Source organism: Thermobia domestica, chromosome 11, assembly GCF_964235325.1.
Source record: "Thermobia domestica chromosome 11, izTheDome1.hap1.1, whole genome shotgun sequence".
NCBI lineage: Eukaryota > Metazoa > Arthropoda > Insecta > Zygentoma > Lepismatidae > Thermobia > Thermobia domestica.
This window is the reverse complement of record NC_137464.1, coordinates 232,122,330-232,137,000: the sequence shown is the minus strand read 5'-3', so window position 1 is coordinate 232,137,000 and position 14,671 is coordinate 232,122,330. Positions and strand designations below refer to the sequence as shown.

The 14,671-nt window shown below is 37.3% G+C and overlaps 1 protein-coding gene across 4 annotated transcripts in view; it reads left to right on the top strand.

Moving 5' to 3' along the window:
• Positions 1 to 5,375: 5,375 nt before the first annotated feature.
• The window catches only part of LOC145664813 (uncharacterized), a 49,259-nt gene continuing 39,963 nt past the window's right edge, over positions 5,376 to 14,671 (top strand). For 2 of the 4 annotated variants that reach the window (XM_081731799.1, XM_081731803.1), the window contains exons 1-2: positions 5,376 to 5,916; positions 10,783 to 10,992. The gene's annotated coding sequence lies outside the window, so the exon portion shown is untranslated. Of the gene's footprint in view, positions 5,917 to 6,769; positions 8,081 to 10,782; positions 10,993 to 14,671 lie in introns of those variants that run through there. The other 2 variants (XM_081731800.1, XM_081731802.1) reach the window with 2 other exon arrangements.

Below are 14,671 nucleotides of genomic sequence, written 5' to 3'. Positions count from 1 at the left end.
TGCTAAATATAAGACAAAATGATGGAAGAACATGTATAATAATATATTTGCACATATTTGTACAACGAGAATAATATTTTCCACATAAAATACAGCGTAACATTTTATTAACAATAGCTTATGATTTTTACACATAAAGGCTATTCTGATTCATCCTAAGATGACAGCTGTTAATGAATGCGAAACAAGAAGACAAAATGTTTTACTAACAATTTTAATAATATATTTGCACATATTTGCACAATGAGAATAATATTTTTGCACATGAAATAAATAATAAGTTAACCGTTTATGATTTTTACACATTAACCCTATTCTGATTCATCCTCAGATGACAGCTGCTTTTGAACCTCCATCTCTTTCAAAAGGTTCAGTACGGCTGAAGATAAGTTTCTTTTCTTGTGCTTCTGTGCCATGGGATTCCGAAGCGTGGATATCTTCGGGTCGCTTGTTACGAGGAGCCGCAACAACACATCCTTCATTGTTTCTTTGCTTGAGCACTTTTGGGAATGATGCTCCCGATAATGTTTAATATGCTTACGTCGGACTTCTTAGGCCTCCTCCGACATCTGCCCAATGGGTAATAGGCCATGCGAGATTATTGAGGACATATTAGCGAGAATTTTGTGAATGGAGGCGGGCATGTAGAACCACGAATAATGCTTAATGTAGAGGTCCCTGATATCGTTTGCCCAAGCTTCAAATTGTTTGAATCCATAGCCAGTCCACAAGACAAGGATTGCAGCAAAACGCCACACTGCTCAACAATCATTTCATTCAGACTTGTTATTGCTGCAACTTGTTAATAGTTTCCAAAAAATCGTCTGGCTGTATTGCCATCGTTGGGAGTACCATTGCCGTCTTGCCTCGGTTCGTCAATATTGAGGCCTAACTCAGCTTTCATGGCCTCTTGGATCTTTTTTTCTCCTTCACCATGGTCGGTTGGTCCCCTTTCCGCATCTGCTATTTCTTAATTCCAAACGGTATGGCACATGCAGCAACCACTCCATAAATCTATGAGTTGAGTTGAGTTGATTTTGAGTTTAACGTCCCGTTAAGCAACGAGGCTATATGAGACGTGGACCTACTGATTAACGTGGAATCCGAACCACATGAGCTCCCGCCGGGAATCGAACCCGGGTCTCCCACGCCAAAGGCTCGTACGCTAACCGCTTAGCCACGGAGGAGCTCTCTATAAATCTAATCCAGGCATGTAGCGTGGACAATCCGAATCGGAAAGTTTCCGGTATTTCAGTTCTGGATCCCTTCTGGAAGGAATTCATTTATTTTGGATTAGCGCCGCATAAGTAGCAAGTTTGTGCCGATCTTGTTTCTGTCACGGCGTTACATATTTTGCCATCCACCATTGTGAACTGCAGATTGTGTGTAACCTCGAATTCAGTAGTTTCTATACTGCAATCTCCTAACAGCGGAATACTGATGCAACTTGGAGTCAGGCACCTAATTTGCTCTTCCATTAGGCTAGCTTCTTGCCTTGAAAGTTCTTCAGTTTCTTTCCTGAATTGTAACTTTATCGGCCGACAATATCTTGTCGATGAGGGACGTTGATTTTGCCACACTACAACTCTAACCCTTTTTTTCTCATAATAAAGTTGCAGAGGCACAGCTGACGTGAAAAAGAAGTCGCTGTCTTGAAAGCCCACCTCTCGAGCTGTCTGTTTCTTTGGGCTTGACCGGAGGTTCAGTCATATCCCCATTTGGTAATCAGCTGCAGAGATTTCTGATACTTTTCTGGGATGGTTTCGAGCACAGGTTCCTGTACAGTTGTATGGTCGAGGAGAGGTTGTAGAGCTACTTCAGCTACAGATTCTGTGACGTTAATGATTTCAGGATAGCAGTCTTTCTTTGCGTCCAGAACATGGTTGTAAGCAAGATATATATTGTGATCCAAGTCCTTTGCCCCGTATCTTAGCGGCTGATACTGGTGACGTGTCAGTGCGTGGCGGTGGTGTGTGTCAGATCCCCTTCGAGTATCAGTGCTAAAGCCTCCTCTGGGTTGTAAAATTTTGGATTCTTTTTTTGGGTATGTGCCCATGACTTTCGATTCTTGCCAGCTCTGGTAGGCGATTCTTCCATTTCCTGAAGAAGTTTCGTTTTTTCCAATTCTCTCTCCTCTCTATATTTCATTTGAATAGCATAAGCAAGAGTAGTACAGCTGAATGAGGAGCGCAATGTTCCTGTTTTTCTCCTCTTCGAGCGCTCCCTGCTCACAGAGAAAGCCACCTCTGGTCGTCCCGGTCCAGCTACACCTGCTGAAGTCCATGGCCCCCAGTCGTCTTCACTGACAGGTTCAGTCATCATTAATAACCCACCGTTTAGCCAATCCACATTCTCCTCTTCCAATTTTTGGTAATTACTGTTGCACTTGTCAAGCATGTGAAACAATTTCGAGCACGTGTACACTCTGCTTGCCTTCCTTTGACAATTCAGCAGATGCTTTATCTTTGAGATACGTGAACAGGTGATTCTTTTTCACTGCTCTGTCTCCTTTTACCCTCAAAAGGACCTCCAATAGCTGTCTTCTTGATGTTTTATAGGACATGGCTGAAAAATGGAAGAAAAAAATACAGTACAATAAATTTTGCACTTTGTACGATGAGTCTTATCTACAACAAAAATATTTCACAGACGAGCAAAAATGAGCAAGTTTGGTTTACGGTTTCTGAAAGAGGAAGTGTTGAACTACTTCCAGAGTGCGATACCAAAGTGGAAGTACGTGGAAGTCAAAAGATAACTCTACGAGAACAAAAAAATACAGATAACATTTCTTGCTCCAATTTACTTGCATTTCATCCCCGGTAAATCGATAAATTTAATAGCTACACACTAATCTAACCTCATCATCATAAATAATAATATTTATAGATGTGACAAAAGTATTTCATTCCGCCTGGCTACAGGAAGACTAGGTAGAAAACATTCTCACACTTTGTTGGTGCTAACTTAGAAATCTTCAGTAATTAATGCACAAGGTCAACCTCTCACTTCGGAAGTCAATTTCTGACTAAGGGGTGACAATTTCTTTAAGACCCAGGTAGGTTTGAATACCCCAGGTCATTGACTTTCAAACACATTTGGTTGTTTGCTATTTTTAAGGAGTTGGTTTTTGGCCAGGTTTTGGGGGTTTCTGGACCACTGTGCTCTGGTATGGCTTCAATATTTTGTTGTAAAGGCAGATCCTCTATTTTAGGCCTATAACAACCTTAAAAGCTCATTGTAGTGAACCGTATCTTTTATTTACACATATAAAAGAAAAATCAAACAAATCGGTTGCCTATTCTTTCCCCTATGAATAGTTTATTGATACATTTCCTACAACCTGTGAGTCTAATTTTCCACAGTATCGAAACCCATGTGTTAGCTACAAATAATAATAACAATAACATATGTAATGTATATTAATATGTAGTCTATGAATGATGAGTTATTAATGGTTTTACATTCTAAAACATCACTTTCGGTTCGCTTTTAGTATGATCCCTCTTTAAAAATTTGGACCTTTCCAAGAAAAACTTTCTGGGTACACTCCTGACATGATATGACTCCGGGGAAATTATCCTTCCGTACCACTCCCTGAAATCATCACTAATCAAAATATTGTAATGCAACAGAGCAGTCAGTTCCAACTTCTGCATTTCATTTTCTCAGTTTGGAGCATTCATCTTGGTGTTTAGGTTTCCTGGTTTAATTCCAGCTCGCTGTAAGTGGGTTTTGTGGTGGATAAACACCGTGTACATGGGTCTTGTCGAAGTTCTCCTCCACGGCGTCATTTTGGAAGAGTAGGTTGGGTAATTTCCCTTCTTTGAGTTTGAGAGATGCATACTTGTTAATCGATTTATTCTAATATACATGAAATTCTTGTCAGTGGAGCATTTTCCTTCTCCCGCTGACAAACTCTGAAATGATGCTACAAATTGTCTCGCGTTTCCTCCCACTTTCTTCATTCCACCATTTCATTCATTTCTCATCATCATCGCCTTCTTTACCATACACGGTATAACTGGGTGAGCTCTTGCTATATACTCTTCTCAAACTTCTTTTGGTCAAAATATTTCTGGTCACCCTGAATATGAGACAATAGAAATAACGTAAGTAAAAGGCTAATATTCACCATAAGATCTTGCAGTGACCATTAGTCTTTTACTTACGTTATTTCTAATTATTATCACCGCTCGGAATACTGTGACAATGAGACAAAAGAGTTTCCCTTGTTTTGGGAATTTTACTGATTCTTATTGACAGATAGCGAAGGCATTTCAGGTGTGTACGCAGAGTCCACCACTCACAACAATAATTTTCAGCTGGATCTTGAATCACGAATTGGGGGCCGCGGTGGCTCAGTGGTAGAGCGTTCACCTCTGGTGCATGGGGTCTCGGGTTCAAACCCTGCTCCCGCCAAGTGAACTTTGTGGTGGACAAACACCGTGTGCGTGGGTTTTCTCGGGGTTCTCCCGTTTCCTCCCACTTTATTCATTCCACCATTTCATTCATTTCTCATAATCACCGTCTCCTTTAGCCTAACCGGCATAACTGTGGGACGTAAAACTCAAAGATTTCATTTTGAATCAAGAATTCACATAAAAAATGTTGGTTTTCCGATAATATCGTGCTAAAAGGTAGGTGTTAAAACTCATCAAGACCTGTTCACGTATTAAAAATCGATAACTGCAATGCTTAATACCGCAGATTGAAAGTAGTTTTTATATTTCATTAACACAAAATGTAACGAGATACGCCCAGTGCCGGACTGGCCACGTTGGCTAGTTGGTGATCGCCAAGAGCCCGAGGGGCCCTGCAGGGATTACGAGGCGCAAGACCTGAAGGCCTTAGTCGAAGTTTCGAGATTGCAAGTACCTTTCCGAAAGAAGTCTTCTTGAGCCCGGTCCCCCTTGCCCCACACCAGTACGGTTCCGTGAGCAACTAAAACTTCGTACTGAGCAAAGTCCACCTCTAGTCCGTAACGTTTTATATATTCCACGTTAATCAGCAGGTCCACGTCTCATATAGCCTCGCTGCTGAAAGGGACGCTAAACTAAAATCAATATTTTGGCATAGCAGTTATAATGTCTTTTTAAATATTTTGCCTTCTATGGTTGTAGATATAATTTTTCGAAGATTGGTGCGGGATGATAAGCTTAAATTCACATTCTGCATACAGTAACACAATGTCCAAAGAAGAGATAAAAATTCACAATGCTGTAACTTCTATGCCGAATTTCTGAAGCTGTATTGCAAATTTTGCGTTAAGTTGACGCAAATAATTACGATGTGTATTTATTTCTTGTGAGGATATTTTGCTTATAATCGGGAAATTTAATGACTACGGACGGGTAATTCTCTATTACAAACCTGACAACACTGTTTCTGACTGGAAAGCACAGATCAATTATATTCGGGCTTGTTTGTGGCGAATATACGAATGATTGTTTATCTTAAATTTTGGATAATACATGTAACGTTACGGTTAGAATACATTTAAAATAATCTGATTTTTTTAATACGAATTGTTAAATTAAGGTTTAAGATGGTAAAACTTCCAATGAGCATGCTCGTGCAAGTCGAGTATTTAATTTAGGAACAGCGGAACGAATATTTTCGAAATTAAATTCTCGGGATTGAGAAAAAAACAGTATGAAATTGAAATATGATATTTCAGATAGAAAGAACGATTTCTGAGTTTATGTGTGACACATCTGCATTTATTAACCCTAGAAATGTTCTCTATTATTTAAATGTGTTCATGTGTGTTACCTTTATTAAAGTGCCGTTTTTAAATATTTTCTGTATTTTAATGAAAACATAAACTCAGCCATTAAGGCGTAAAAATAAATAACATGAATCATGCAAATAATACTGCCATCAAAGATCCATAAGACCACCACGTAACATCATAAGGTAATTAATGATCAGTTACTTTATCATAGGTCCTAACTCTCTGGCTAGTCGCCTGCCTTTGCTCGCTGATGCACTCCCCTTAATATTATAATCATTTTCTAGAAGCATACTGACCTATCCATTCAAGGGGACAGTTTAAACGCTGAACCCCGGGGCTCCGGAGTAGACCCAAAAGAACCTCGTGTACGTTTACTTTAGGTGCACCACTTGAAATAATTGTTGAAAAAATATACAATATTTGTTTCACTAATTTCTTTCTTATTGTCCCCTAAAAGATTTACGGTATTTATTCTGAAGTTCGCCGTCCGCCTAGTCTTTGGCTAAAAACGTGATAATTGGTTCCTTTGTGTACCAAGGTTCAATATTTAATTCAAATTGTATTGCCGATATAGCGTTAGCGAGTGAAGGCGAGTTAGAGCTCCACCAGACACTTTTTTTCTGTCTTTATTACAGCTAAATGGGAAGGGGGATCTGTGTTCTAGAACCTTGCCACGATGTTGGATACATTAACAAGTATAACTTACTCCACGTTTCTTTACAGTTATTATCTACAATTTATTTTTAGATTTATTAAGCCATGACTTTTACTTACTTTTAATAGTTTCCTGATTGTCGCCAGCCTTGTTTACAAAATAAATGCTCGTTACATTCCCACAATTTTACTATGAAGTAACCGTGCGCCAAGTAATTCCCTCCGCCTGCCAAATAGTTTCATATTTAGAACCGTTTATATACGAAAATAAACAAAACTTTCGCTCTCCTTATACATTGCCAAGCACACGTACAAGCAAATTATTTACTTCCCGGTAAATTTTCAAAATTTTGCTAGAAACGGACGACCAACTTTGGAACTTAACCCGTAATTGTTAAAAAAATGACAATTCTTTTAATGATTTGCGTATAAATATGGCTTCCGAATATATTCATAAAAACTACAGTGCAAAAGTTGTGTTAGATAAACTCTAAATAGTACGAATGCTATGTAACCGAGTGAGGGCAGGGCGAAGCTGGTGGGCCCGCGGGGCTGTGTCCGAAAGGGGCAGGCGGTGGTGGGTATACACATAAGCAAGGGTAGTGAAAAGAAGTGGGTTTTGGCAATGATACGAGTTTCAACAGCATCTATCGTGGTTTCATACTAGTAACGCTCGACTTGTAACCATAAAATATAGCTTCTGTACATTCCTGTGCATAGATATACCGCCGGTGGAAAATAGCATTTAATAAAGTATTATTCCATATGCGCTCTCTTATTTTATCCATCGTAAAGCACTTCTAATGATTTTATACAAGTAACTCTACACTTGTGAATCTAAAATACAGCTGTATTACTTTGTATTTAATTATGTTGCTTGCAGAAATTTCTTCCTTTATAAATATATCTTTTCATGCAAAGTATTCAAATTTACCCGTTAATTTTCCAAAATGTGGTGTGATAAATCTACACCAGGATCGTATTTCTGTTTATTTGCTGTCACTTTAATATACGTTATCTAGAATTACTCCTACTTCATTTCCATCGTTTACTCCTTAACTGTTAATCAGAGATATTTCTTATTTCATGCTTTCTTTGCTCTCCACTAGATACCTGTACATTTGTATTATATGACTTTGCAAAATTAATGCCTTCCAGCTGTTTACTGTTGCAGACTACGGACTATTCAGAAATAATTAAAACAATGAATAATTTTCGTGTTTCTAACAAGCACTATAACACAACCCTACTAATATTGTATAAATAAATTTTCAGACAGGAAGTTGAAGGCGTAGCCACTTATCTACTACATTTTCCTGGAACGTCAAAAATTCTAAAGCGCATGGGAAAATATTTCTTTCGTATACAAGATTGCTACACAAGGGATTCCTTATATTCATAAAATATGAACTTCACTTGGCAGGAAATTTTATTTCCACTCCCTTAGAAAGTGTTTTTTAAAGGAAGAGTTGCATGGCTAGAGGAAGGTTCGCTATAACTGTAGTGTATGCACATATAACAAAAACTGCAGTGCATAAAACACGAATTAACTTTAAAAGATAAACCGACTTGTGCTAGGTGGCCACTAAAAAGCACGAATGCTGTCTTACCATGTCAGGATAATGGTGGTGTTGCAGGATAGGAGTGCAACAGCGAGGGTTGCGTACGTAGAGAGTAGGCACGTCAGCGACGGTAGGTATACTCATAAACGAGAATAGTGGGAAAACACTTTATATATGAATAAACTACACGTGCTTCTCGTGGAACTTTGCGATATTTCCATGACCATTTTGTACATGCTCTGAAAAGGAGAACTTCAGCTTCTGAGTTGAACATTATTTATAAACAATTGAAAATTTTGCCACACACTAAACTAGTTTCGTTGTCACATTCTCGCAAATCAAAATCTTGCCTTATTTCACATGACATTTGAGTTCTGCTTAAAGATAAGTAACAGACACACCTTCAAACATATTAAAGCTTCTAAACAAGTTCCAAAGCACACCACTTCTGTGCACTCTGCTTGGAACTGAAATTAGGAATTCAATGAACTAAAAATGTTTTCAACTGCATCAGTGTGCCTATCTTTATTGTTGAACCAATAGCAACTGAGGCATCCACAACCTTTAAAACATCGCGAATAGGAAATGAGCACTGGTTAGGTGGTTGCTGTCTTGCAATCTATTATCCAGCAGCCAGCCCATCTGGTAGCATAAAGTATACGACGCTCACAACTGATACCTAAAATGTCTGCAAGCCACCAGTCACAATCATATACATAGGCCACAAATATCCTCTATGTAGGTTGTAAATCCAAATATTATCGTCCCGTTTCTGTGATCTTGGTTAGACAAATGAAATTTCCTTTTATTTAAAGTTCGTGCAATATAAGTTCACCCATCACTGTGAGTCCAGGCATGTGACTTTTGAGTTCCTTTCACAGGAGTAGTTTAGTTGAACAATTCCTCTATTTTCTGTTGGCGGAATTCTTCAGCTTCCTTTTTGGGCAACAGGATGAGGCCTGTTGATAGGTATGACTTGTGAAATCGTCGACATTCTGAATTGCAGCTGTACTTAGACTGAAAAGATTAAGTTTTGTAGTGTGGTGCTTCAGGAGGCGCCCTACACTATTGCAAAACTCCTTCCCATGACCAGCAGCACTGTATACCTACTCCTTTGGCACAAGCGACTTTGTCAATTTAGGCAGTTGGTAACGATTTTTCAAGTTCACCATCAGCAGTAATGATTGTTTTCTGCCTGTGACTGCAGCTGTTGAAGAATTTTACATAATGCCAACAATACATGTGCTGAGTCATATCCTCTATCATTATTTATAACTGCAATACTTATAATCTAGCTATGAAATTGTGTGACTCTTGTAAAAATTAAAACTTGGCCATTCCAGTGAAACCCGTGTATTTCTTGTGTCAGAATCACTGACCAGTTCTCAGCAAGATGACAGTGAAGCACTAAACATAGCTGTTCAGCCTCTCTTCACGCCCCTTCACGTCTGCAATGTATTGTTGTTGCAAATTCTTCAGATATTGATATGTTATTGCTTTCACTGCCAATTTCGCATTTTCCTCAATGAAGGTATCAATGGCAACAGTTTTCTTAATGAGTTTATTTTCTTCCCATGTTGCATATGTAACCACAGAAGAGGAATCTGCTATATTTTCCAGATCGAGTGTCTGTAAGGCGAGTTCTCCCTTTCCAGTGCAGTCACCACATTCCTGAAACAAACAGTTTCTCATTGTACATAACGCACTACTAATGACTTCACATGTCCAAGCAAAATATCATATGTCACGGCATCAAGTAAGTGCTTCAAATGTGTAGGAAACGTCGTGAGGAAAGACTTTGGAGAGTAATATGCCGAAAATAAATAAAAATAAGTGGTTTCTCGTCATTATTACAGAAACACACAGAGATCAGTATTGTGTTAAAATAATACGGGTGCTTAAGCGGAGTTGGGAAACATGTTGGAGATTGCAGCATTACACAGATTTTATTTGTTATGTAGTAGTTTAATTGATCAAGTGAGGTTTAATTGGGACTCAGCATCGAAGGTATTTGTCCCCGTCATGAATTTAGTAGGTAGGTAGTTACGAATGTTGGGAAAGTAGCGTGTTTCATATGTTGTTATCTCACAATATATAGGGTTATACAAAAAGCGCGCAGGTTTTGATACATCAAATTATGAACTTTGTTTATTCAAAACACACTAACAAAATTCATAAACATGTTCATCACACATTCCGATTTCAGGTATGGTGAATGACGTCGAGCATATGACGACCTCTACTGCGCTGGCCTGCATTAACTCTGTTCGTGAAATTCGCTATGACTGCTTGAGTAACAGCCACACTGTCACGAACCACGCAAAGTTTTTCTCGAACGACCACTACGACGACGCCCAGAACTTTTAATGTCCACTGTTGAATCCGTTTCGATGAACTTTTTCGTAAGTCTGCGAACTCTCTTGGTTCATTCGGTACCTCATTTCGCCCTAGAGCCGCGCCTCACAGTTGCTGCATAACTTTCTCTGTTCTGCTAAAAAGTTGTTTTCACAATTAGCACCCGTTGCGCTATAGTAAACTGCTCCATGGCTAGACACAAACTGAAGAAATGCGAGAAATTCAGGCTAAGGCGACAGTCAGAATGTTCGTGGGTAGACCAACAATACAAAATAGTATCGGGAACTGAGAAACAAAAATTTGCCAGATGGTCCAAAACCGGCACGCTTTTTGAATGACTCTTTAATTATACGCATATACGGTACAATTAATAAGAAAGTATATATATATATATATATATATATATATATATATATATATATATATATATATTATACATATACTTTAAATTTTGTATATATTTATCTATTTATACAGGAAACTTTGCTGGGTATTTTTGCCTGCTGAACATGTGAACGCATACCACTAGCGATCTTAATAGCAAGCAACGTAAGCTACCAAAGAAGAAATTATGAAGTGAAATGAGAGTTTCGAAAGGACCTGATTGACCTGCTGTTAACTGCAGTAATAACCGAGGAAGAAGTCCTGATTTATTTATTTATTTAACTTCCCTAAAGATCCAGAGAGGTAAGGCTGAAATATCATTCATTCTCATTATTATATAGTAGACTTCAGTAAATCAAGTATTTTTGGCCCTTTTAATCATTCTTGCAATAAATACTTAGGAAAAGTATTAAAACACAAAGGGAGATTTGGATACAAAGGAATATAAGTGAATACAGAATAATATTACTGGACATTAGTTAATTAATTAATTTGCTCTGCATGGAATTGAGATTTTTTCCGAGTACACATGCAAGTGTCAAATTTACAAAATAATGATATAAATGGTTGAACAAAACCTTAAAAGTACAGAAATAAAATGACTTTTTATACACACACACACTCACATAGATCGATATCATAATTAATACAGGACAGGGTTGGCAAAAACCTGGTTTTTATTGAAAAAACAAAAAAAATAATAACTTTGTTTTTGGTTTAAACCAGGTTTTTTTGATTTAAACCAGGTTTTTTGGTTTAAATAATTTGCTCTATATATTCATATCATATGCGATACGTCTGCCGACTCACTCACGAAGGAATCCTGATAAAAATACGTTGTACTGATCTTTACATGCTTCTTAATATAACTGTCAAGAGTCATTTCAGAAGGACAAAAAGATAAACAGTTGCACAAGTGAAACCATTATACAGAATTACATATGGGCAATTTCAAAGTACTATGCAGTACAGAAGAACTAATTTAGTTCAAGTTAGTTAACAACGACTTTTATTGGTCCAAATTAAAGAAATACAACGACTTAATTTGCATATCAGTAAGAAAAGTGAATAAAGATACGAATTGTTTGAGTCCACTTTGGCTCAGACTCATTTATACATAAATAGATACCAACGATACTTCTCATTTCACTAAATGCCTCTCGTGGGGTCTGTATGCCCCCCCCCCCACTCACACAAAAAAGTACGGCATTTCGATGTATTTTATCAATAGTAAACATTGAAACAAAACAATATTTAGAATTTTTCTTTGATTGGAATTACATAACAATAACAACTAAAAAAAAAAAAAAAAAAAATCACAAAACAAACATTTATAAACTTATCAAAAAAAGTTGTTTTTGTAGTATAATCTTTTTGAGTACTGAATGGGGAATTTAGGTCTGAATATAATACGAATAATATACGGGAGTGAAATTGATAACCCACAAATGTGTGTTCATCAAGATTTTACAAACACTTACACTTTTACGAACATTTTACGTTTTTTGGTTTAAACCAGTTTTTTTTTTTTTTTTTTTTTTTTTTTTTTTTTTTTTTTTTTAACAGCTGGTTTAAACCAGCCAACCCTGATAAAGGAGAAAAAATTATGAATGATCTTAAGAAACTGAATGACCTTAAGCATTTATTTATTAAAAAGTTATTTGTACACAATATGTTTTATTTTACTTTGGAAATTCAGGTAACTTATTAAAAACTATCGTAGAGTTTAAATATAAGCTTTCCTAAAAGAAACAAGTGATTTTGCGAAAACACATGTAAAATCTTAAAATGTGGAGTATTGTACATACGAACATTACTCTTTGCTATAAACAAGTGTGTGTTACTTAAAGGAAATAAGATAATTGTATATAAATTTACACATGTAAGAGGTAAAATATTTTTTTCTTACAAAGATAGGTTCCCAAAAGAAGTCTTTCGCGACAAGCTAAACGTAATCCTTAGAGCAAAAGAAGTCTTTGGCGTAATCCAAACAACCCTTAGTACAAAAGAAGTCTTTGGCAAGAATCGAAACATGACCCTTAGTGTCTGTTTTTGCAACCGAAAAGCACTGATATATTCACTTGAGTGGCCCCAGGAAACAATACCAGCACTTATTAATGATTGCAATTTTGCATAATAGACTGAAAGTATGGCTTGTGTTGTGATATTACCTCTTATTCTACGTAGACGATAATAAATACTACTTAATTCCTTTTGTTAAATTCAAACATACACTCATTCAAATTTGATTTGGAACTAATGTTTACACCAAGAAATTTCGTTGAACTAGAAAGTGTAACGACTTCGCATACACTTTATCATGGATATGCTCCGTAACCCTATCATAACACAATCAAGTATAAATATCAATAGCTCCATATTTGCAAGGTAAATAATAATCCACATTACCCAACACAACAGCCAGCAAATTCTACCTAGAATAAATGTTGCGGACATTCTTTGATTCATTCCTATACTTTTATTTTGATAGGTGCAATACAGCCAATATTCAACATCAACAAGAAAAGCAAAGAATAGCAAACAAAATCAGTTCCTTTTCTTTTCCAATTCTCGCAATGCATGTGCTTAATTCTTAGCACTTTCAGCCTGTAACCGTACAACATTCTTCTCTCTCTCTCTCTCTCTTTTTTTTTTTATTTTTTTTTTATTTTAAGTATCTAGATATATATATATTACACAGGCGAATAACGTTCAGGCTGCCTTCGTTCTCGAGTAGAACGTCTTAATACCGGTTCTATGTTTCCTTCCTGAGACCCATTTCCTAACTTGTTACTTGGAATGTTTCTGTCGTTGAGAATAATCCACCAATTATCAGCAGTGGGTCGATTTTCAGTTACTCTGTCTGATCTCTTCGTCGAAGGTATGTTTCTAAATCTTGTGTTGATAATGGTTGATTTCTTCTCGTCCGCTAAGGGGTTCCTAATTGTCTTTGGTACATTATCAGAAGCTTCCAGTTGGCAATCCATAAATCTTAATTGATGTCTATGAACTCTTCTAATTCTGTTCTGTACTGTCACCTCATACATACATCTTCCCAAACAACGATTAATCGTACCCTGCAAAAATTTAGGAAAGTGGTGTGGTAGATTTAATACCCAGACAGCTTGACCTTCTTGAAATTTGTTATCACAATATTCTGGTAATGAATGTTCGACCGAGTCCCTGTGACAGGATTTGTTACTGATATTATACTTATGTCTTGGCTCGAATGCAAACATGAGACCAGCTGGTGAATTCTTCAATTTGCTTGGTCGTGTAAATCGTAAACCATACAATATTTCATCGATCAATTGATTAAGTTGTCGGTTAGTGCATGCCCAGGAACCCAGCTCCAATAGTTTCTTTTTTATCATACCTTTGACTAATTGAACAGCTCTTTCCGCCAATCCGTTGCTTTGCGGATGCCTGGGCGGTGCGTGCATTATTTTCACTCCTCTTTTCTTCCAATATTCTGTAAATTGTTGACTAACAAAGGGTGGCCCATTATCTGAAACTATCACTTGTGGCCAGCCAAATCTTGCGAAACAAATATTTAACTTTTCGATAGTGTTCCAAGCAGATGTTTGGCCCATTTGCCAAATCTCAACCCACAGGGTAAAAGCATCTACTAATAGAAGAAATTTACGTCCTGCTATTTCGAAGAAGTCGATATGTACTCGTTGCCATGGTTAGCTCGGAGTTATCCATGCCTGATAACGATTTTGAGGAACTCGATTATGCATCGCTTGACATGGATTGCATTGTTGCAACAGATTCGCAATATTCTTTTCCATGGTTCGCCACCAATAGTGAGCTCGGGCTTCAGCCTTAGTCCTATTTAAGCCTAAATGTTGGTCGTGGAGCATAGTTAAAATTACTTTCCTTAATGAACTTGGAACAACTAGCTTGTTTTCCCAAAAAAGACAGTTTTGTTCGATATGTAGTTCATGCCGTCGACTACTGTACGCTTGCAATTCACATC